This window comes from Coenobita brevimanus, chromosome 8, assembly GCF_032717465.1.
Source record: "Coenobita brevimanus isolate Jiangsu-jjx chromosome 8, ASM3271746v2, whole genome shotgun sequence".
Lineage (NCBI taxonomy): Eukaryota > Metazoa > Arthropoda > Malacostraca > Decapoda > Coenobitidae > Coenobita > Coenobita brevimanus.
The window spans coordinates 21,346,453-21,371,844 of NC_136961.1; positions in this window are offsets into that span (position 1 = coordinate 21,346,453).

Below are 25,392 nucleotides of genomic sequence, written 5' to 3' on the forward strand. Positions count from 1 at the left end.
AAAAGTAGATGTATGTGAATTAACTGAAACTAAATGGGGAGGTGAGAGAGTGAGAGAATGGGAGTATGGATGGGGTATATGTGCAGGAGTAGGTGAGAATGAGAGGGCAAAAGAAGGAGTGTGTATTATTGTAACAGATGATAGGAGAATATAAGAGAGTATGGATCAGTTGGCTCAAGGATTGTGTGGGTAAGACTGAAAGTTGGACTACAAATGTGAGTGATTGTGTGTGTGTATGCGCCAATGCAAGATCGTGCAAGCAGAGTGAGAGAAGAGTTCTTGACAAATGTGGAAGTGTGCATGGAAAAGTTTGGAAGGAATGAGAGAGTGTTTTTGATTGGTGATATGAATGGTAAAGTAGGGAATGTGAAGGTGGATGGAGTAGTTGGTGAGTGGGGTGTGCCTGCTGAGACAGATGAGAATGGCAGTGCGTTAGTGGACATTTGTGCTGGGAGGGGATTGGTGATAGCCAATACCCTCTTCAGGCACAAAATGATCCACAGGTATACATGGCAAGTGATGAGAAGGGTGGATGGTGAACTGACTGAAAGGAAGGCTAGGATTGATTATGTGTGTGTGGATGAAAGGATGCGAAGATGTGTAATAGATTCAAGAGCATATAGATGCTGGGAGAATGGACTTCCTGACCACCACAGTGTGGTGGTCAGGATTAAGGTCCAAGTAAAATGGAGAAATAGAGGAAGGGAAGGACGGGAGGATGGAGTATATGTAAGGAGAGTGGAAAGGTTACAAGACGATGAGAAAAAGGCAGAATATAAGAGGGAAATGGAGGAATGATTGGGTAAATATGAACTGGAGCAGATGGGGGACGTGGGAGGTGTGTGCAAGATATTCACAGAAGAAATATGTGCAGCATGTGAGGTGGTGTGTGGGGTGAAGTGAAGTCAAAAGGGGGTGCAAGGAACAGCATGGTGGAATGAAATGAGACAGGCTGTGGCACAAAAGAAAAAAGGCATATAATGAATGGATGAGAAATAGGGACGTGGAAGAAGTTGAGAGACGGAAGAGTTATATTTAGAAAGGAAGTGCGAGGTAAAACGATTAGTAAGAGAGAGTAAGAAGAGAGTGGATGAGGAATTTGGAAGGAATTTGAGTCTTAAGTGGAGGGAATGTAAGAAAATGTTCTGGAAAGAGGTACAGAGAGTCAGACAGGGTGGCAATGAAGTTAGTAGGGTAGTGAAAGATAAAAATGGTAGATTACTAGTGGAAAAGGGAGAAAAAGTGAGCAGATGGAGAGAACACTTTAATGAATTGTTGAACATGGAGAATGAAAGTAATGCGAGTATAAGTTGCTGGGGAATCGCTGGGAGAAGGAGGGAGGTGAGAGGACAGGAAGAAATCAGTAGGATGGAAGTTGTGGAAGCAATGAAAAAAGTCAAAATGGGGAAAGCCTCAGGAATTGATGGAGTGTGTGGTGAAATGCTGAAGCATGGGGGGAGAGATAGTAGTAGAATGGATGTGGAAGATGTGCAGATTGGCCTGGGAGGAAGATAGAGTCCCGGAGGATTGGAAGTCAAGTATAATTATTCCCTTCTACAAAGGGAAAGGGGAAAAAGAAGTGTGTGGTAATCATAGGGCCATTTGTCTTCTTGGTGTAATAGGAAAAGTATACGGTAGGATACTTATTGACAGAGTTAGGGAAAGAACAGAGGAATTAGTTGGAGAAGAACAGGGAGGCTTAAGGAAGGGAAGAGGTTGTGTAGATCAGATACTCATTCCTAGATCTTTAGTGGAAAAGTTGCTAGAGAAGGGAAAGAAGTTGTCTGTGGCCTTCATGGATTTGGAGATCGCATATGACAGGGTGAATAGATAATGATTGTGGAAGGTATTAAGAATATATGGAGTGGATGGGAAGTTGTTGAATGCTGTGAAGAGTATGTATGAGTTTGCTAAGGCTGCAGTGCGTGTGCATAGTGAAATGAGTGAGTTTTTCTATTTAAAGGTTCGGTTGAAACAGGGATGTGTCATGTCTCCATGGTTGTTCAATCTGAATATGGATGGGGTTATATAAGAGATACAAGGTAGGGCAGTGGATGTTGGAGTGGCCCTGGTGAGAGAGGATAGTGTTTGGAAACTCCCTGTACTGTTGTTTGCATATGATACTGTGTTGTTGAGTGAAGACGAAGGGGAGCTGTAAGGCTTGGTGGATGAGTTTGGGAGAGTGTGTAAGAAACGTAAACTGGAGGTGAATGTAGGGAAGAGTGAAGTTATGTTTTTCCAGAGAGGTGAAGTCAGTGAATGTACAGTGAGGTTGGATGATGAGGAAATGGAAAATGTGAGTACGTTTAAGTACTTTGGTAGTGTGATGAATAAGGATGGAAGTTTGGAGGGTGAAGTGTTTGAAAGGGTACAACAAGGAAGAAAGATTTCTGGTTCCTAGAAGGCAGTGATAAGAAACAGGGAAATGAGACTGGAAGTGAAAAAGTTATTCCATGACAGTATTGTGATACCAGCTGTAATGTATGGATGTGAAGCTTGAACGTTGTTGGAGGGACACAGGTCAAGATTGAGAGTAGTGGAAATGAGTTATTTGAGAGGAGCCTGTGGAGTCACATGGATAGACAGACTGATAAATGAGGATGTGAAGGAGCGTTGTGGTGTGGATGTGGATGTGATATGTAGCGTTGGGAGAAACACATTGAGGTGGTTTGGCCATGTGGAGAGGATGGAGGGTGAGAGACTGACGAGGAGAGTGTATGTGAGTGAGGTGGAGGGGGAGAGAGGGAGGGGAAGGCCAAGGATGAGAAGAAGGGATGGAGTGGAGAGGTATATGAGGGAGGGGGGTGTGAATTAGGAGCAGGGCAGTGAAATGGCGAGGGACAGGGTGATGTGGAGGCGATTTGTTTGTGACCACCCCGTATAGGGGATTAAGGCGTCTGGCAATAGATAGATAGATAGATAGATATTCTCACTTAGCATAGGTAATAATTATGTCCACCCTCTGTGAATAGGGAAGATTCGGGGCGTGGAAGGGTTTAGTGCAAGGCTGCCGTGGTCCAGGCCATTGAACCGTTGGAGACCATCCTAAGCGTGTGACATCTGTTTTACATGAGAAAGATTCCACCCACTGAATGGATTAAAACCATTGCACATTCGTGCATGTTTTCCCGGGATCAGAGTTCTACCACTGTCTGGCCATATCATCAAGCAACAAGTAACTAAAATGTTTTTTGTTAAGTGAACAATGATCCATTTCACTCAGTCGCACTCTTGATACTACAACTCCCAGTCGCTTACTGCATTGCCACACCATACACTGATACATTTTATCCACACCTTATACATGTATACCTCATTCTAACAGACATCACACTGAATTCATGACGTTTCTTGTGCTCCCCTCTAAAAAAAAAAAAAAAAAAAAAAAAAAAAAAAGTCCTTAAACTATTGTAACCTACATACCAATTATAACTGATCTCCTCCCATTACCATTGGTAAAGTTCTTTGTTTCCATCATTTTTATTATTATCATTATTATTATTATTATTATTATTATTATTATTATGAACTCAACATTTTATAGAGTTCCTATTGATAGTGTAGATTTTTTGTTGGGGGGGGGGAGATCTAGAAGGCAGGCATTCCAAGACAGTTCGAGAAAGAGACTTGAATTTTAAAGGAATGATGTATCTTGGTTTCAGGCTTCTTTTGGCACTTTTCATTTTTTTCAAAACTAGCACCGCACTAGTACTTTCAATTTTTGCTCTTCTTCACAGTAAAAACTACTGAACTGATTGCTTTGCAAATGCTCCACTATGTAGTTGTCAACATATACTAGTGCATCTGGGTATTCATACTGAGATCCAACTAATACTTTTTGAGATATTGACGAAAATTTAAATGGCCGCCTCATGTCTGAAAGTGCTAAATCACAAAATATTTGGCCGATTTTGACCAAACTCAGTGGGAATGTAATGGGTCATGAATGCACATAATTTGCATAGTATGAATGACCTTGACCTTGATCTGAAGATTTCAAATCAAAATCCGTAAAAAATATAGTCTTACCAAGAGTACCTAAATATTAGGGGTACAGTGATGGAAGTATTTTCATGTGGAATGTGAAGGTTTTAAATAATGCTTCAGCAGTTTCAGATTTCGTTATTTTATTATTATTATTATTATTATTATTATTATTAAGCTTCGACATACAAATGGCAAATCTTATTTTTGTCGCAAGTTTCATTATTATTATTATTATCACTTTTCTTTTCTTAGATCTTGATGATATTACACAGGAAGGTACCCTAGGGTAATCCAAATGCTTGTGCCAAATATAAATGACCTTGACTTATGTTTGATGGAACCATACTCATTTTTGGTGCAGAAATTGCATGTTTGACATTGAAATTTGTCAGGAACTGATTGAGGTGCAACTCTATGGTAAAAGAAATCCCATGTTAAAGAAGCTTGCTGAGAATTTTGGCTGAATATTTTGCTATTTACCTTAAGGTAAAGTATCGATTTTAAATCTGCCTCAGTTTTCTCTTTGTTGCACGTTTTAAAGAAAACCAGAAAAGCTGTAACGCTGTAACTTTTCAGAAATATCACTGCGGTCCCTCTTATTATTTGAAGGAATATGGTTACAGTAAAGCATACAGATAACCAGTTACTGAGGTATATGTAAAATGCAACCATACGTTTTTCCAAACCTTTGTCGTCAGATCTTCTTGATATTACACAAGAAGATACCTTTGGTTAATCTAAGTACATGTTCCAAATGTGAATTACGTTGGTCTACTTTAAAAGGTCACAGACTTGTTTATGACGCCAACATTTCATACCTTACATATCACGAATAGTTATGGCGAAGCTTCTTTGCTGTGGCTAAACAATAAGGAAATAGGCAACTTACTATTATTATTATTATTATTATTATTATTATTACTACTACTACTACTACTACTACTTCTATCATCTACATTATTATTATTATTATTATTATTATTATTATTATTATTATTCGTGGCGGTGGTGGTAGGTTGTGGTCCTCACCAAGCACTCACTCGATGTAGAGCTGCTTTGGGTGTCTGCCCTTTTCTCTCCTCCCTCCTTCCTATCTATCTATCTATTGCCAGACGCCTCAATCCCGTTTGGGGTGGCCACAAACAAATCGCCTCCAAGTCGCCATGTCCCCCGCCATTTCTCTCCCCTGCTCCCAACTCACACCCCCCTCTCTCATATACCTCTCCACCCCATCCCTCTATCTCATCCTCGGCCTCCCCTTCCCTCTTCCCAGCTCCACCTCACTCACATACACTCTCTTCGTCAGTCTTTCACCCTCCATCCTCTCCATATGGCCAAACCACCTCAGTGTGTTCCTCATAACGCTTCCTATCACATCCACACCTTCCTCTTCTGGCTTTATTTCCTTCATTCTTTCCACTTCCTTCAGTCTATGGGTGTGTGGTAATCATAGGGGCATTTGTCTTCTTAGTATAATAGGAAAAGTGTATGGTAGGATACTTATTGACAGAGTTAGAGAAAGAACAGAGGAATTAGTTGGAGAAGAACAGGGAGGCTTTAGGAAGGGAAAAGGTTGTGTAGATCAGATATTCATTCTCAGATCTTTAGTGGAAAAGTTTCTAGAGAAGGGAAAGAAGTTGTATGCGGCTTTCATGGATTTGGAGAAAGCATATGACAGGGTGGATAGACTAGGATTGTGGAAAGTGTTAAGAATATATGGAGTAGATGGGAAGTTGTTGAATGCTGTGAAGAGTATGTACGATGGTGCGAAGGCTGCAGTGCGTGTGGATGGTGAACTAAGTGAATTTTTCTCTTTGAAAGTTGGGTTGAAACAGGGATGTGTCATGTCTCCATGGTTGTTCAATCTGTACATGGATGGGGTAATAAAAGAGGTACAAGGTAGGGTAGTGGATGTTGGAGTGGCCCTGGTGAGAGAGGATAGTGTTTGGAAACTCCCTGTGCTGTTGTTTGCAGATGATACTGTGTTGTTGAGTGAAGACGAAGGGGAGCTGCAAGGCTTGGTGGATGAGTTTGGGAGAGTGTGTAAGAAACGGAATCTAAAGGTGAATGTAGGGAAGAGTAAAGTGATGGTCTTTGAGAGAGGTGAAGTCAGTGAATGTACAGCGAGGTTGGATGGTGAGGAATTGGAAAATGTGAGTACGTTTAAGTACTTGGGTAGTGTGATGAGTAAGGATGGAGGTTTGGAGGGTGAAGTGCTTGAAAGAGTACAGCAGGGAAGAAAGGTTGCTGGTTCTTTGAAAGCAGTGATAAGAAACAGGGAAGTGAGCATGGAAGTGAAAAAGTTACTACATGACAGTATTGTGATACCAACTCTAACGTACGGAAGTGAAGCTTGGACGTTGTTGGAAGGACACAAGTCAAGAGTGAGAGCAGTGGAAATGAGTTATTTAAGAGGAGCCTGTGGAGTCACATGGCGAGACAGGCTGACGAATGAGGATATAAAGGAGCGTTGTGGTGTTGATGTGGATGTGATCGGAAGCGTTATGAGGAACATACTGAGGTGGTTTGGCCATGTGGAGAGGATGGAGGGTGAAAGACTGACGAAGAGAGTGTATGTGAGTGAGGTGGAGGGGGAAAGAGGGAGGGGGAGGCCGAGGATGAGATGGAGGGATGGGGTGGAGAGGTATATGAGAGAGGGGGGTGTGAGTTGGGAGCAGGGGAGTGAAATGGCGGGGGACAGGGCGACTTGGAGGCGATTTGTTTGTGGCCACCCCAAACGGGACTGAGGCGTCTGGCAATAGATAGATAGATAGATTACACTTCCTTCTGCCCACGGGTGACTTTACACTCCCTCTTCTGTTTTTCTTTCCTTCATTCTTTCCCCTTCCTTCTGCCTATTGGTGACTATAGTGAGTGGCAAGCCAAATGGTTTCTTTACACCAGGAAACCATTTCCTACGGTGGGTGGTAACTATATAACCAAATTTGGCGCCACGTGGTTTAGTGGGAAATTAAGGTGCTCCAATCGGATTGAGCCTGTGTAGGTTTCTATTCAAGGGATGGTTGGGGTTTATTGCTCATGTAATGCCACTCAGGAATGGGTGAGTATGGTCACTCTCATCTTAAATGTCAGGACCAACTTCCCTAACCTAGGGCTCCTCCGTTCCTCATTGGGCAACATAGGATTGGACGATGGATGGATGCATGGATGGATGGATTATTATTATTATTATTATTATTATTATTAATTTTATTATTATTATTATTATTATTATTATTATTATTATTATTATTATTATTATCTTTCCATCTATTCATGCATCATATAATGCGGTGTTGCTTCATGAGGAGCGTAGGAGCTCGGGGTTAGGCAAGTTGGTCCTGATATTCAAGATGTGAGTGACCCCAGCCTCACTCATCCCTGAGTGGCACTGCGTGAGCAATAAACAGCAACCACCCCTTGTATATTAATCTACACAAACTCAGTCCGACTGGACAGCCTTAATTACCATAATTTACTATAGTTCCTGTTCAAATATCGTTTCATTCATTTTCTGTGTTAGCTCTAATGCCAAGTGACCTCACGACTGCATCTCCCCCATCCCTCCAATGCGCGTGTCTCGACATTTTATTATATAGACTTTGTCCCAACCCTCCTCCAATTCCCCACCGAACTCCCCACCTGTAATTCTTAACTGGTAGTTACGGTACACCTGCAGCCGATCTCATACATACAACTCTTAGCCACACGAGTTTTACACAAATACAAGACACTAGGACGTTCCAATTGATATAATTATGAATTCTCTACAGCAAGAAATTAATGCATTATTTCGTTCACGGAAAAACAAAATCGTTAACAACGGCCAGCCCAGCCCTCACGCGTTGGGCGCACTGCTTTAAATACACACACACACACACACACACACACACACACACACACACACACACACAGTAGAGATAAATACATTTGAAGGGAAAGTAATTGTAGCCAATTTGTACATGCCACCCAGATCAAACACATGGGAAAGAGACGAATATGAGGACCTGGCGGAGAGTACAATTCAGAGTTTAAGAGCATTACTACATAAAACGGAAGAGAAATCGAAAAGAATTATAATAAATGGAGATTTTAATACAAATATAAATTGGAATACTCTAGATATAATAAGCCAAGAAAGCTGTTGGGACCAAAAGCTCCTGGGTCTCGTGCAAGAGTTTTTCCTAACGCAACATGTAAGGGAAAGCACCAGAAAAAGAGGACTTGATGTGACCTCAATGCTAAATCTCATATTTACTAGGCAAGAAAACGATATTGACAATTTAATATATCACCCTCCATTCGGCAAAAGCGACCATGCAGTACTAAATTGCAATTTCAAGATTGCATATGACATAGATAACAGCAATGAAAGTTACAAAAAGAGCCTAAACTATAAAAAGGGAAAGTATCATGACATAAAGAAGTACTTCTTAGAAACTGCTTGGGAAAAGAAGCTTAGAGGACAAGATTTAAACGCAATATATGAAAAATTCTGTGAACTTTATGAAATAGGAGTCCAGAAGTACATCCCACAGCACAAAGAAGCAGAAAAGAAAATAAAGAAATGGTTCAATACAGAATGTAAAAAATCAAAAGAAAAAAAGAGATTTGTTGTGGAAGAGATACAGAAGACACAATAGTGAAAGGGCATATAATAATTACAAACAGGCAAGAAACGATTATACAAGAATAAGGAGGGAAGCCCAAAAACAGTTTGAGGAGAATATCATAAATAAAAGTAGCGATCAACCAAAGCTATTTTCAGCTACATCAGAAGCAAAACCAAAGTAAAAGATAAAATACAATCCATTACGGACGATGGAATCACCTATACACAAGAGAAGGATATTTGTGAAGCACTAAACAAGAATTTCCAATCAGTTTTTACAGAAGAAAAAAATTTTGAGAGGGATTATGTGGAACATGCATGCCCACACATATTACCAGATATACACACATCAGAAAAAGAAATACAGGAGGAGCTAAGTATATTAGACAAAGGAAAAGCAAATGGTCCTGATGAAATTTCATGTTGGGTGCTACGTGAATGTGCAAAGGAGATAAGTAAACCATTATTTTTAATTTTCAAGAAATCCTTGAGTCAAGGTAAACTACCTGATATTTGGAAGAAAGCAAACATTGTTCCCTTATTCAAGAAAGGGAATAGACAAAATCCACCTAACTACCGACCAGTATCACTAACCAGTGTTGTAAGAAAGGTATTAGAAAAGCTTATATGAAAAGCTTGGGTAAATCATCTAGAAGAACACAGTATGATAACACAAACACAGTTTGGTTTCAGAAAAGGAAAATCATGTGTTACTAATCTGTTGAGCTACTATGGCAGAGTAACAGACATATTACAGGAAAGAGAAGGATGGGTGGATAGTATCTATTTAGATTTCAAGAAAGCATTTGACACAGTACCACACCAAAGACTTTTATGGAAATTGTACCATCAAGGAGGAATTCGAGGCAAACTGTATTGTTGGATGCAAGATTTTCTCATGAAAAGAAAAATGAGAACAGTACTAAGGGGAAATTACTCATCATGGAAAGAAGTGACTAGTGGAGTACCACAGGGCTCAGTGCTGGCACCAGTCATGTTTTTAGTGTATATAAATGATATAGACAGTAACACTGGAAATGAAAGCTATCTAAATATGTTTGCAGATGATGCAAAAATACAAAGGAGAATTACTAACACAGACTCTTGTAAAAAGCTACAAGAAGAATTAAATAAACTTAATGAATGGAGTAATACATGGCAAATGGAATTCAATGTGGACAAGTGTCATATAATCACGTTTGGTAGAAGTGGAAAAAGACCTGATTGGGATTATACGTTAGGAAATAAAACCCTATACACATCAGAAAGAGAGAAGGACCTAGGTGTGATTGTCAATAACAGACTATCTCCGGCTGACCACATCAGTGAGAAGGTACGGAACATGTATACACTGCTTGCCAATATGAGAATAGCGTTAACATACATAAATGAAGACATGCTAAGAAAGATAATAACATCATTCATCAGACCAACCCTGGAGTATGCATGAGTAGTCTGGGGTCCTCATCTCAAGAAACACATAGACAAGTTTGAAAAAGTTCAAAGGGCCGTTACAAGATGGATACCAAGCTTAAGGGATCTAAGCTACGAAGAAAGACTAAATAAACTGAATCTACCAACACTACAGGAGAGAAGGAAAAGAGGTGCCATAATAATGCTATATAAATGCATATCAGGGAAGGAGAAAATAGCCATAAATGACTACTTAACATATGTGGAAGCATCAGCAAGAGGACACTGCAAAAAACTGCATAAGAAGAGAGGTGATAAAGATGTAAGGAAATTCAGTTTCCCAAACAGAGCAATTGATCAGTGGAATGCACTACCGAATGAAATAGTGTGTGCCAAAATAAGTAACAAATTTAAGGATATGTATGATAAATATGGTTTGAGACACGGGACAGTACGAGCTTGACTCATTTCGGTAAAGATACAATTAGGTAAGAACAATTAGGTAGGCAAGAACACACACACACAAATGGAGACACTTACACGCACACACACATACTCGTACTCGTGTTTGTTATAGTTGTGTTTGTGACAGCTGTGTTTATCGTAGTTGTGTCTGTCATAGTTGTGTTTGCATTGTTATGTTTGTCATAGTCGTGTTCATCATAGTCGTGTTCGTCATAGTCGTGTTCGTCATAGTCGTGTTCATCATAGTCGTGTTCGTCATAGTCGTGTTCATCATAGTCGTGTTTGCCATAGTCGTGTTTGTCATAGTCGTGTTTGTCATAGTCGTGTTCTTCATAGTCGTGTTCATCATAGTCGTGTTTGTCATAGTCGTGTTTGTCATAAATCTCTCCGACAATGTTAGTATTTTTCATCCATGTTTGTTTGTTTCTTAGTATGTCTGTTAACAGGATTACTCAAAAACTGAAAGAGAGATTTGGACCAAACTTGATGAGTGGGTAGCCTATTTCCCATGGAACAATCTGTATTGGTACCGATCCGGATCATGTAACAGATTGTGGACCCGGGAAACATTTTGGGGAGAATCCCTAATCAGTGATGAGAAATCTAACCCATTATGAAGTGTTAAAGAAATTTTTGGCCGATTTTGACCAAACTCGGTGGAAATGTAATGGGTCATTAATGCACATGACCTGCCTATTATGAATGACCTTGACCTTGAGCTCAAGGTTTCAGATCAAAATCTATAAAAAAATATAGTCTTATCAACAGTCCCTTATATAGATAGATAGATAGATAGAAGTGCGTTAATATTAGAGGTACAGTGAAAACAAAGGTATTTTCATCTGGAATGTGGAACTTTTAATTAATGCTTCAGCATTTTCAGAATCGTTCTTTTATTATTATTATTATTATTATTATTATTATTTATTTTTTTTGTGGAAAATATTTTCCCCCAGAGCGGTTGCACTCTTTACTTTTTAAAATAGTCGTCCCTGTTCAAAAGCAGAGGAAAACCTGGAGAGCATTAATGATTGATTCAAGCGGTTTTTATAACAGAGAGATTACGTTCTCTTCAATAATTCTTATTATTAATAAATTAAATGCTACTACATTTAACCCTTGTGGACAACTATATTGTAAATGCATGTAAATACTTTGGAAATTTCCATTGACTTAACTGCGCCCGCGTAGTGACTATGAATTGCTTCATGTAAAAAATGAATGATGGTTTAATACATATTTACATAGATAAAGGGAATATTTGTTTTAGTTTAATTAAACTTAAGATTAAATTAAGTTGGATTCACCTTGTATATATCATGAAGAAATTTAACTCATGCTGTAAAATGCGCACCTAAGAACGCTTGGATGCCCAGGCAACCGACCGAAACATCAGGCTTGTCGTCATCTGTTTTCCAACTCTTTTCCTAGCTAAGTAACCTTTACGATTTGGCCAAATCAATGGGGAATTAGCTAGGAGATAGGAGAATAATAACTAGGTGAGTTGGAACATCAGTTACACCTAAACCTCCTAAGAGACTTATGTGAATTTATTTAAGGTCATCTTAGACTAACACTCGTCAGATAAAGATGTGTACATATAAAATTTCTGACATGTTTTGGTGCCACGAGTGAGGATGACAGATGTGTGCTGAAGGACTGATTGATTTCAAGTTTCCGTTCGTTGGGCACAGCCTACTCCCACGTTCTGTAGAAGTAGATGACGTGGAAATACATATATACAGGGCTCCGGGTGAAAGGGCAAGTTCCTTTTCTGATAATAAGAGGCTAAATGCTGTATTAGATTGGGAGCATGATATTTATGAAGATGTGGAACTTAATGAAATTGATGAAAACATTCTAGCCATGGTAGGAGGCATTGAAGGTGCATTTAAATCCTCGGTAACCATAACCCTTCTTGAGCCTAGGAACCTACCATATGGTTCACCAGTTTGCTATGGTACTTCTAAATTAATTAGCAGAGCTGTGAATAGGAAGCTGCAGAGGATTAGGAAAGGGAAAGATTATATCCACTTTAATGCAAAGCCTTTCCAAGCAACTCTAAAAGGCGATGGTATATATCGGAATCATCATGGCAGAGGAGTGGTTCCATCTATCTATCTATAGCCCGACGCCCTAATCCCGCAAAGGGTGGCCACAGACAAAACGCCTCCAAGTCACTCTGTCACCCACCATTTGACTACCCTCCCCCCAACTCACCCCCACCCTCCCTCAGATACCTCTCAACTCAATCCCTCCACCTCATCCTCGGTCTACCCCTCCCTCTCCCTCCCTCCACCTCACCTACATACACCCTCTTAGTCAGTCTTTCATTCTCCATTCTCTCCACATGTCCAAACCACCTCAGTGTATTTCTCCTAATCTTCTCAACCACATCCACATCTACCCCACAACGTTCTGCAGAAATTTATAAATTACATAGAACTGAAGAAAAAACAGTTCTATACTGTACAAGGTTTGGGTGGGCCTATGTTATACTAAGATGTTAATAGTTCTGAGCTCAGGGAAATATGGGTTACTTGGAAACTGAGTGTGGGGATAAAGATATAACCCCAGAGGTTCAACAACCCAGGGAGATAGGTTAATACCATAAACCCAATCCCTACACTCCTCCAAATTTAAAATAATTAGATAATTACTGAGCTGGGGTAAATTTGTGGTTAAAATTAACGGTTAATCTAGTAAATTTGAAATCAGCCAACATGTCTATTTCCTTGTTACAGATATCCTCTAGTGGTAAGACAGGATGGGTAATGAGAGCAATAAATGATTGCAGACAATCGTTAGATGAAACACCTGTCCAGGGAGAGATTAAATAGTCTCCTTAACATACTAAAGGACAGATGGACTAAGTATGAAGAAGGTTATGTAAATTTAGAAGCAGCCAAAGTACAGGCCGATGATAAAGATCTAGAGTCGGAGACTACCAAATCTGAAGGTACAGTAAGTTAGAGGAATATTTAACTTTAGTGAAGATCTTAAAGTAAAAAATGGCCGAGACTGCCGCGGAAATGCAAGTTGTGGAACAACGGTGTAAAGCTGTACTACCACAAATTACACTTCCGGAGTTTGATGGGGAGCAAAATTGGAAATCCTTTTGGGATCAAGTTAAATACTTAGTTCATGTTGGAACAGATCTCCCTAATGTGAGTAAACTTACATATCTGTTAGGACAGGTCAAGCAGATGCCTTACAAGTTGATAAAAGAATTACCTGTGGTAGAAAACAATTATGAGGTGGCATTGACTATCCTTAGACAGACTTACGAAGACAGGGAGCAGGGCATCACCCAATTTCAGAAGGCTCTAATTGAATTAGCTATACCTAAACATGATTTTAATTCCTTGCAAAAATTTTAGGATTGCGATGAGATGTAATTTAAAGGTTTTAGGTACCTAAGAAAATATTAAAGCAGCAGATTGGGTGCTTTTTAGAATTGTGTCCTTAAAGCTTCTACCATGAACCAAGGATGTCTTTTATGGTAGGTACCAGAAGAATAATTTCTCCTGTGAGGAGATTGAGGAAGGCTTAATGCAACTCTGTAAACATTTGCAAGGAACAGTAAAGCCTGCTGAGATTAAACAGAGGGCTAAAATAGTGGAAAAAAAAAACACTAACCAACTGGTTGGGAAACCTAAGTCAGAGAAGACTAAGAATGTGCTAAAAGAAGAGATAGGTACTTTCGTTAACTCTTTAAAAGCTGAAGATAGAATATTAAAGACAAAGAATAGACAAGCTGATGAAAATGGGGTAAAACTTTCCATGGTAAAGGACAGGAAGGTTTGTGCATTTTGTGGGGTGCAACATTCCAGTGCATCTTGTCAACATTATCCTGATTATGCTTCTAGAGTAGGAAAGCTTCAGGAATTGGGGTGTTGTATAATCTGCATGAATTCCGAACACACTTCCGCGGACCGCAAGATTAAACTAAATCTTTGTTTCAAATGTAAAAGGGATCATCATCATAGTGCTTTATGCCCAAGGATGAAAAATGAGGTTCCTAAAACTGCAAGTGTCAATATGACAATTGCTAAGGGGAATACTCCAGTAATAATGCCAGCTGCAGTTCCAATAGCAGATGTGAAGGTAGTGATTGAGAATAGAAAGCTATGAGCATGTACTCTTTTTGATACAGGTGCTCAAAAAACTTCATTTCTGCAGACATTGTGAAGAAATTAAAGTTGCCTATTATTGGCAAAGTAAATCTAGCCATTACAGGATTAACTACTAAGGAAGCTCAGTCCTTTGATTTAGTTAGACCTGTAATACAACTAGGTAGATATAAATGCCGTATAACAGCAGCTGTACAGATAATATGAGACAAGTATATATATAAAAGGACTGAAGGAAACCTCTGATCATCCACAAAGGTCAGGGATAAGGTTGGCAAAATGGAATGTGGAATCAGATACTGTGGGTCCCATAAAAATAATAATTGGTTCTAATTACTGTGGAAGATTCCTACATAGGCCTTTCAAGAAAAATAAGGTACAGGTGTTCTAGAGTCCAGGAGGTAACCTTATTATGGGTCAGTTGCCCATTTCAAAGCAAGCTCAATGAGAGGCCAAACTAGTAGACTCAGTCTTTGTTACCCCCACACAGTCATTGATGGTGGCTAGAATAGGTGCAGAACTAGAACCTACTCAGGTAAACGACTTGGTGGATGAAAAAATTGAACCTGTACACAAATTGTGGGACCTAGACAGTGTAGGAATACATTCTGATGAAGCAACCCCTGAAGATAAAATAACTTTGGATTTGTAGGACTTTAAGGATCGACAATATTGGGTAGGATTACCATGGAAACTAAACCATTCGGATTTACCAACAAATTACCTAGCAGTGATGGCTCATTTAAATTCTCTTCTGAGAAAGCAGAGAGATAAACCAGAACATCTAATCATATATGATAATAGTATAAAAGATCAATTGAAGAATAAATTTATAGAAGAGGCAGAATTCAATCTGTACATGGATGGGGTTATAAAAGAGATACAAGGTTTGGCAGTGAATGTTGGAGTGACCCTAGTGAGAGAGGGCAGTGTTTGGAAACTCCCTGTACTATTGTTTGCAGATGATACTGTGTTGTTAATCGAAGACGAAAGGGAGCTGCAAGGCTTGGTGGATGAGTCTGGGACAGTGTGTAAGAAACGGAATCTAAAGATGAATGTAGGAAAGAGTAAAGTTATGGTCTTCGAGGGAGGTGATGTCAGTGAATGTACAGTGAGGCTGGATGATGAGAAAATGGAAAATGCGTGTATGTTTAAGTAAGGTACTTGGGTAGTATGATGAATAAGGATGGAAGTTTGGAGGGTGAAATGCTTGAAAGGGTACAGCAAGGAAGAAAGGTTGCTGGTTCCTTGAAAGCAGTAATAAGAAACGGGGAAGTGAGCATGGAAGTGAAAATGTTACTACATGACAGTATTGTAATACCAACTCTAACGTATGGAAGTGAAGCTTGGACGTTGTTGGAGGGGGTATCCGGACAACTGCCCCCTGGACAAGTACCCCCAGGATAACTGCCCCCAGACAACTGTCCCTGGACAACTACCCCCAGACAACTGTCCCCGGACAACTACCCCCAGACAAAAGTCCCCGGACAACTGCCCCCAGACAACTGTCCCTGGACAACTGCCCCTAGACAACTGTTCCCGGACAACTACCCCCAGACAACTGTCCCTGGACAACTGCCCCCAGACAACTGTCCCTGGACAACTGCCCCCAGACAACTGTCCCTGGACAACTGTCCCCAGACAACTGCCCCCTGGGCAATCGCCCCTGTAGGACAAGCGCCCCCCTGGACAACCGCCCCCAGGACAACTGCCTCCCCGGGTGATTACCTACCACTAAAGATTAGGTTAGGTTAGTTTAGGTTAGGTTAGTTTAGGTCAGGTTAAGTTAGGTTAGATTAGATTAGGTTATGTTAGGTTATGTTTGGTTGTTAGGTTATGTTATGTTAGGTTAGGTTAGGTTAGGTTAGGTTAGATTAGGTTAGGTTAGGTTGGGTTTGACACTTGCGACCATTTGTACAGTGAATCGGGTGATATTTTGCGGAGACAATTGTCCAGGGGGCAGTTGTCCATGGGCAGTTGTCCGGGGGGGCAATAATGTTTAGGGGGTGTTGTCCTAGAACCGTTGGAGGGACACAGTTCAAAAGTGAGAGCAGTGGAAATGAGTTATTTGAGAGGAGCCTGTGGAGTCACATGGAGAGACAGATTGACAAATGAAGATGTGAAGGAGCGTTGTGGTGTGGATGTGGATGTGATGGGAAGCGGTAGGAGAAACACACTGAGGTGGTTTGGTCATGTGAAGAGGATGGAGAGTGAGAGACTGAGGAGGAGAGTGGTGGAGGGGGTGAGAGGGAGGGGGAGGCCAAGGATGAGATGGAAGGATGGAGTGGAGAGGTATATGAGAGAGGGTGTATGTTAGTTGGGAGCAGGACAGTGAAATGGTGGGGGACAGGGTGACGTGGAGGCGATTTGTTTGTGGCCACCCCGTATGGGATTAAGGCATCTGGCAATAGATAGATGGACAGAATTCTTGTTAACCACAATGAAGGACATTATTTACCACATCATGCTGTAAGCTAGGATTCAGTAACTACTCCCGTATAGATAGTTTTCAATTGTAGTAGTAAAGCGTCCAAAGGATCAGCTAGCTTGAACGATTGCCTATACTCTGGACCTACATTAACAGAGAAGTTAGGGAATGTGTTACTAAGATTTAGAGAGAAACCTTATGCTTATACAGTAGACATTAGTAAGGCTTTTCTCAGAATAAGATTGAGAGAAGAGGATAGGAAATTTACAAAATTCCTCTGGCCTCAAGATCCTCAAAATGAGGATAGTGCATTGAAACCTTACTGTTTCTGATCGGTGCTCTTTGGCTCTTATGCTAGTCCTTTCCTGCTTAGCAGCACTTTAAAGCATCATTTTGGAAATGCCAAATGCCTAGAAATAGGGCAGGCTTTTTACATGGATAATTTGCAAGGTGTTGCTGATACAGAGTCGGAGGCATTGAACGCTTATGAAGTAGCCAATTCCGAATGTTGGAAGGAAAATATGCCGTAACAGAGCTGGAATACAAATTCATCGCTTTTGAGGAATGAAATACAAGAGGACTATCCAAATTCTGACATTCCCAAAACTCAAAATGTGTTGGGTCTTAACTGGGATACAAGAGCTGATGAAATAAGTTTGAACGCAATTAAGTTTTCTGATGTCACTCTCACCAAGAAGTGTTTGTTAAGTCAGGTCTCCACGTTATTTGACCCATTAGGATTGGCTAGTCCTATAGTCATTAGGGGCAAATGTTTAGTGTAGAAGACTTGGCGAGAAAAGTTAGACTGGAACACTGAATTAGGTGAGACATATGTGGAACATGGAAACAGTTAGAAAGGAGTTTTAACCCGCGCCGTCCCGAGGACGTACTTCCACGTCCTCACGTTTTGTCACAGCTAATCCCGAGGACGTACTTCAACGTCCTGCAATTGCAAGGTTCATAATTTCCACAATTTTCAATTTTCGCGAGTCATTTTTGGTACGTATACACGGGACACCTTCCTCAACAAGATGCCAGGCAGAGACAATGCCTTACCCAGCATGACCTCCTCCCCCCCCTGCATGCCCTTTTCTCAGCAATTCACCTGTTATCAGTGACCTGGCCAGTATAGCCATGTCATGCCACGGTACGAAATTCAGGGCCAGAGTGATTCCCCAATCAATGACAATGTGGAGGACAAACTTTACATAGTATTAGAGGAAGAAACAGTTAGAAATGATGATCAGGTAATGTGGCAAAAAAAGGTCAGGTATTAATGAGTGAAACAATGCTTATAATGCCTATATTACTGCTTGAAAACCAATATACTCTTGTACTACATATAAATTCGTAACAGTAAATAAATAAATACCGTTTATGAGTGGTGTGAAATAGTTATCCTCCCATAGAACTCGTTTTCTTTGGTGCCAGCCTGATAGAAAACCCAGTAAGGTAAGGAGGCTCTCCTACCTGTAATGAGTATTTTAAACCTCAGGTGAACGATTTCTCTATGAATTTTCGATGTTTCTCACCAAAAGCGAAAGTTTTAGCAAAAAAAAAAAGGGTCGAAAAATGGTCGGGATTGGGGGGTACCAGTGGTCAAAAAGTGGTCGGGACGGGGCGGGTTAAACCACATCAAGCATATGCATTCCCAGGAAAATAAGCAATAATGAGAAGTCGCACTACACATATTTTGTGATGCTTCTCAAAGGGCTTATGCGCAACAGGAGAGGATGATAAGATTATTATGTCCAAAGCCAGAGTTGCGCCAATTAAAGGAAGAACTCTACCGCAAATGGAACTGGCCGCCATAGAAGGAGGAACTAAATTGGCTAGGTATATAACCACTACTCTTGATGCTCAGTTTGAAGATACCTATATATGGACTGACAGTGAGATTTGTCTTTACTGGATGGGGAAGGAAGACAGTAAAACTCCTTTCATCTGCGAGAGAGTGAAGCTTATTAAAGAGCTGTCCCTCAAATTTAAGTTTATGCATGTATCCTTCAAACAAAACCCAGCCGATCTGCTCTCGAGAGGTTCTACTGTAAAGAGACTGATCAAAGATAACTTGTAGTTTAAAGGTCCTAAATGGTTACCCACTAAAGATTGACCTGAGCAGAAACAGCATAGTATTGCTGAGGTTGGTGTAGTAATATCCTGTAGTACCTGAGCCAGAAGTAATTGACAACAGCAGATTCTTATTAATATGACAACTTATTAACACTACTAAAGCAGTTGTTAAATTTTTTAGTAAGAAAGTGGGGTTTCAGAAGTATGGAATATTGGCTGAAAAGGATACAAAGGAATTATTACGGAGAGATATATGACCTTTTAGGCAAAGACACTGGGAACAAGAATAAACTGATGAGAGATTTATGCTTATCCTTAGACGGAAAGGGTCTAATTAGATGCCGGGGCCGAATAATAAAGGCTGATATGCCTCTCCAAATTAGACATCCCATATTATTAACCAAGAGCGGATATTTTGTACAGTTAATTGTAAAGGAAGCCCATGATTTGACTCTTCACAGAGGTGTGCCGCAGACTCTGGCCCGAATCCGGGAAAGGTATTGGATCCCTAAAGGTAGACAGGTCATAAAGAAATAACTCAAGGGTTGCACCACATGTAGGAGGTATGAACAACGACCGTATGACTATCCAGGACCACCTGCTTTACCAAGGGATAGGGTAAATGTAAGTCAGCCCTTCAAAATAACTGGAGTGGATTACACATGGGCTATAACTGTTATGGGTGAGGGAACTCCCAATAAGGTGTATATATGTCTGTTTACTCATACCTACACAATAGCAGTCCATCTAGAAATGGCAGATGATTTGAGTTCAGAGACATTCCTGAAGTATTTGGAAGATTTGCTGCTCGTCCTAATAAATTAATAAGCGACAACGGAACCAATTTCATTGGAGCAGCACCTACTTTTAAAAATAATGAAGGACCCAAAGGTTAAGTCGGCGCTGGGAATCCGAAATTGTACTTGGCGGTTCATAGCTCCAAGAGCACTATGGCAAAATGGATTTACTGAACGGGTGATTGGTACTGTGAAGAACTGCCTTAGGAAAACCTTACACAGAACTAAGATCACAAGAGAGAAGTTAAGAACAGTGATAACTGAAATTGAAGCTAGGATTAATGATAGACCTTTAACCTATCTAGATTGAGACATTGACACTGGCTCATATGTTATATGGCAGAAAGCTCCATCCAGTGCCTTGTGTGGATATCCAGGAGGAAATAAATGATCCTACCATAGAAAATAATGAATTAGGACAACATCTGCGGGAGGGCTATCAACGTCTGAAAAAAGTATTGGACACCTGGAATAGACATTGGAGTGAAGAATATCTTTTGAGCCCAAGAGAAAGATTTTATGGGGCTCAGGCTGCCAGCAATAAGTATGTTATAAACATAGATGTGGTCTTGGTGAAGACAGAACAACCAAGCTCCCAGTGACCATTAACTAAAGTGATCTCCACGCACCGAGATTCAGAGGGGGCGCTGAGACTTGTAAAAGTAAAATGTAGGGGACACATTGATATAAAAACTATAGATAAACTGGTACCCCTTGAGTTAACGGCTAACCCAGAGACAATGGATGGTGGAGACCAAACAGATCAAGATGCCGACCTAGAAGGGTCACAGCACAGGGTTCTCGAGACCTAACGAGAGAACTCCTGGCTAAGGGTCACATTACATGATACAGAGTATCATTTTTCGCCCGGCCCTAAAACTGTGGGAAATATTTTCCCCAGAGCGGTTGTGCTCTTTACCTTTTAAAACAGTCGTCCCTGGTTAAAAGTAGAGGAAAACCTGGAGAGCGTTGGTGACTGATTCAAGCGGTTTTATAACCCACAATAACTGTCCCTGCAATAACTGTAAATATTAATAATTAAATGCTACTGCATTTAACCCATGTGGACAACAATATTGTATATACATGTAAAAACTTTGGAAATTTCCAGTGACCTAACTGTGCCTGCGTTGTGAGTATTAAATGCCTTATGTGAAAAACGAATGAGGGTTTAATACATATTTACATAGATAAAGGGAATATTTGGCTTTAGTTTTATTAAAATAAGTTGGATTCACCTTGTATATATCATGAAGTAATTTAACTGTATTTCGCATTGTAATTATTAAATAGTTGGCACCTCTTCAATCCTATGAGGGAGAATAGGCTTTCCATGTTCAGTTACTCGGCTACCAAAGCTCGTTGAGTTAGGAAGCTGTAAAATACGCACCTAAGGACGCTTGGATGCCCAGGCAACCGACCGAAACATCAGGCTCATCTTCATCTGTTTTCCAACTCGTTCTAGCTAAGTAACCTTTACGATTTGGCCAAATCAATGGGGAATTCGCTAGGAGATAGGAGAATAATAACTAGGTGGGTTGGAATATCAATACACCTAAACCTCCCAAGAGACTTATGTGAATTTACTTAAGGTCGTGTTAGACTAACACTCGTCGGATAAAGGAATGTATATATAAAATTTCTGACAAATGTTATTATTATTATTTAAATAAAATAGTAATCATCATAATAATAATAATAATTAATATTTTTATTATTATTTTCATTATTATTATTATTACTATTATTACAGTAATAATAATTATTATTATTATTTTTAATTTTATTATCATTATTATTATTATTATTACGGTAATAATAATAATAATAATAATTATTATTATTATTATTATGATTATCTTCAACATACAAATGGGAAAGCTTATTGTTTTATATTTTGTGATTATTTTTCTTATCACTTTTTTTTTTTTTTTAAGATTTTCATGATATTACACATGAAGGTACCCTGAGGTAACCCAAGTGTTTGTGCCAAATGCAAATGACTTTGACTTATTTTTGAAGGTCGTACACTCATTTTTGGTGCAAAAATTGCTTATTTGAGATTGAAATTTCTCAGAAACTGATTGAAATGCAGCTATTTGGTAGAAAATCCCATGTGAATCCATACCCTCCAATCATCGTACGTCATACGACGGTCCATAGGAGTTTGCCGTAGACCCGTCGTTGTACTCCATATGATTCGCAGTTGCAAGGCATATTGCGTGCACATTTTTCATATTTCGCGGGTGATTCGTTGCAGGCAGACGTGTGAGACCTTCCTCCAGCGTATCAGCTGGTCAAGTGTGCCAGATATCGACGATTTATAGGTGGTATCATTATCAACCAACGTTATTTTCACCCATTTTTTATATACCTTATATACCACAATATTGTTGCTGTATGTGTACTTTTGTAGCAAGTAAATGTAAATATATGTATTTAGGTTGGTTCTGATTAGTTACCCTCCTCCTTCCCACTTTAGAAAACGAAGCAGCACTACTGGCCTGGCCACAGAACACCTGGCTGAGGTGAGGGGAGACCCACCTTAGGAGCACTTAGGGGTGACGGGAGCAACTTTCTTGGTGATTTCATTAGTTTCTCACCAAAAGGGAATGTTTGAGAGAGAAAAAAAAACGAAAATAGATCGGGTTTTCAGGAGGTGGGGGGACCCGAAAAAACCTGGAGGGTACGGGTTAAGAAAGTTTGCTTAGAAATTTGGCTGAAAATGTTGCCATTTAGCCTAATGTAAAGTATCGAATTTAAAGCTTGCTCAGTGTTTTTTTTGTCGCATGTTTTACAGTAGTATTGCTGTGGTCCCTCTTATTATTGGAAGGAATGTGGTTACAGTTAAGAATACAGGTAACCAGTTATTGAGGGCATATGTAAAATGTACCCTTGCATTCTTACAAACCTCTGTCTCCAGATTTTTTTAATATTACACAAAAAGCTACCTTAGGTTAATCTAAGTACATGTTCCTAATGTGAATTACCTTGAACTACTTTTAAAGGTCACAAACTTTTTTTTGTGTGTGCCAAAATTTCATACTTTATATACCATAAATAGTTATGGCAAAGCTTCCTTACTGTAGCTACACAATAAGTAAATAGGCAACTAATTATTATTATTATTATTATTATAATAATAATAATAATAATAATAATAATTATTATTATTATTATTATTATTATTATTATTGTTATATTATTTTATTATTACTATTCTTCTTCTTCTTCTTATGATTATTATTATTATTATTATATTATTATATTAATATTATTATTATTATCATTATTGTTATTGTTATTATTATTATTATTATTATTATTATTGATGGTGGTGGTAGGTGGGGGCACTCACCAACCATTCACGTGATGTAGTGCTGCTTTGGGTGTCTGCCGTTTCCTCTCATCCTTCCTTCCTCTTCTGTCTTTCTTCCCTTCATTCTTTGCACTTACTTCTGCCTACAAGTTACTTTACACTTCCTCTTCTGTCTTTCTTTCTTTCATTCTTTCCCCTTCCTTCTGCCTATGGGTGACTCTACAGTAAGTAATTTCCTATTCACCAGAAAACCATTTTTTTACGGTAGGTGGCAACCATGTAACCAAATTGTGGTGCCTGGTGGTTTAGTGGATAATTAATGTGCTCCAGTCGGATTCAGCCTGTTTAGGTTTCTATTCAAAGGGTGGTTGGGGTTTATTGCTCAAGTAATGACACTCAGGAATAAGTGAGGCTCGTCAGTCTCATCTTAAATGTCAGGACCAACTTGCCTAACAACGGGCTCCTCCGCTCCTCATGGGGCAACATAAAATTGGATGATGGATGGATGGATGGATTATTATTATTATTATTATTATGATGATGATGATGATGATGATGATGATGATGATTTATTATTATTATTATTATTATTATTATTATTATCATTATTAATATTACCATCCCTCCATCCATCCACCCATGCATTATCTAATGCAGTGTTGCCTCATGAGGAGTGCAGGAGCTCGGCGTTTGGTAAGTTGGTCCTGATATTCAAGATGAGAGTGACCCCAGCCTCACTCATCCCTGAGTGGCACTGCGTGAGCAATAAACAGCAACCACCCCTTGTATATTAATCTACACAAGCTCAGTCCGACTGGACAGCCTTAATTGCCATAAATTAGTATAGTTCCTGTTCAAATATCGTTTCATTCATTTTGTGTGTTAGCTCTAATGCCAAGTGACCTCACGACTGCATCTCCCCCATCCCTCCAATGCGCGTGTCCCGACATTTTATTATATAGACTTTGTCCCAACCCTTCCCCAAATCCCCACCGAACCCCCCACCTGTAATTCTTAATTGGTAGTTACGGTACACCTCAAGCCGATCTCATACATACAACTCTTAGCCACACGAGTATTAAAACAAACACAAGACACTAGGACGTTCCAATTGATATAATTATCAATTCTCTACAGCAAGAAATTAATGCATTATTTCGTTCACGGAAAAACAAAAGCGTTAAAAACAGAAGGGAAAGTAATTGTAGCCAATTTGTACATGCCACCCAGATCAAACACATGGGAAAGAGACGAATATGAGGACCTGGTGAAGAATATATTTCAGAGTTTCAGAGCATTACTACATAAAATGGAAGAGAAATCGAAAAGAATAATACTAACTGGAGATTTTAATACAAAGATAAATCTGAATACTCTAGATATAATAAGCCAAGAAAGCTGTTGGGACCAAAAGCTCCTGGATCTTGTGCAAGAGTTTTTCCTAACACAACATGTAAAGGAAAGTACCAGAAAAAGAGGACTCGATGTACCCTCATTGCTAGATCTCATATTTACTAGGCAAGAAAACGATATTGACAATTTAATATATCACCCTCCATTCGGCAAAAGCGACCATGCAGTATTAAATTGCAACTTCATGATTGCATATGACACAGTTAACAGCAATGAAAGTTACAAAAAGAGCCTAATCTATAAAAAAAGTAACTATCATGACCTAAAGAAGTACTTCTTAGAAATTGCATGGGAAAAGGAGCTTAGAGGACAAGATTTAAATGCTATATATGAAAAATTCTGTGAACTTTATGAAATAGGAGTCCAGAAGTACATCCCACAGCACAAAGAAGCAGAAAAGAAAATAAAGAAATGGTTCAATAAAGAATAAAAAAATCAAAAGAAAAAAGGAGATTTGTTGTGGAATAGATACAGAAGACACAATAGTGAAAGGGCATATAATAATTACAAACAGGCAAGAAACGATTATACAAGAATAAGGAGGGAAGCCCAAAAACAGTTTGAGGAGGATATCATAAATAAAAGTAGTGATCAACCAAAGCTATTTTACAGCTACATCAGAAGCAAAACCAAAGTAAAAGATAAAATACAATCCATTATGGACGATGGAATCACCTATACACAAGAGAAGGATATATGTGAAGCACAAAACAAGAATTTCCAATCCGTTTTTACAGAGGAAAAAAATTTTG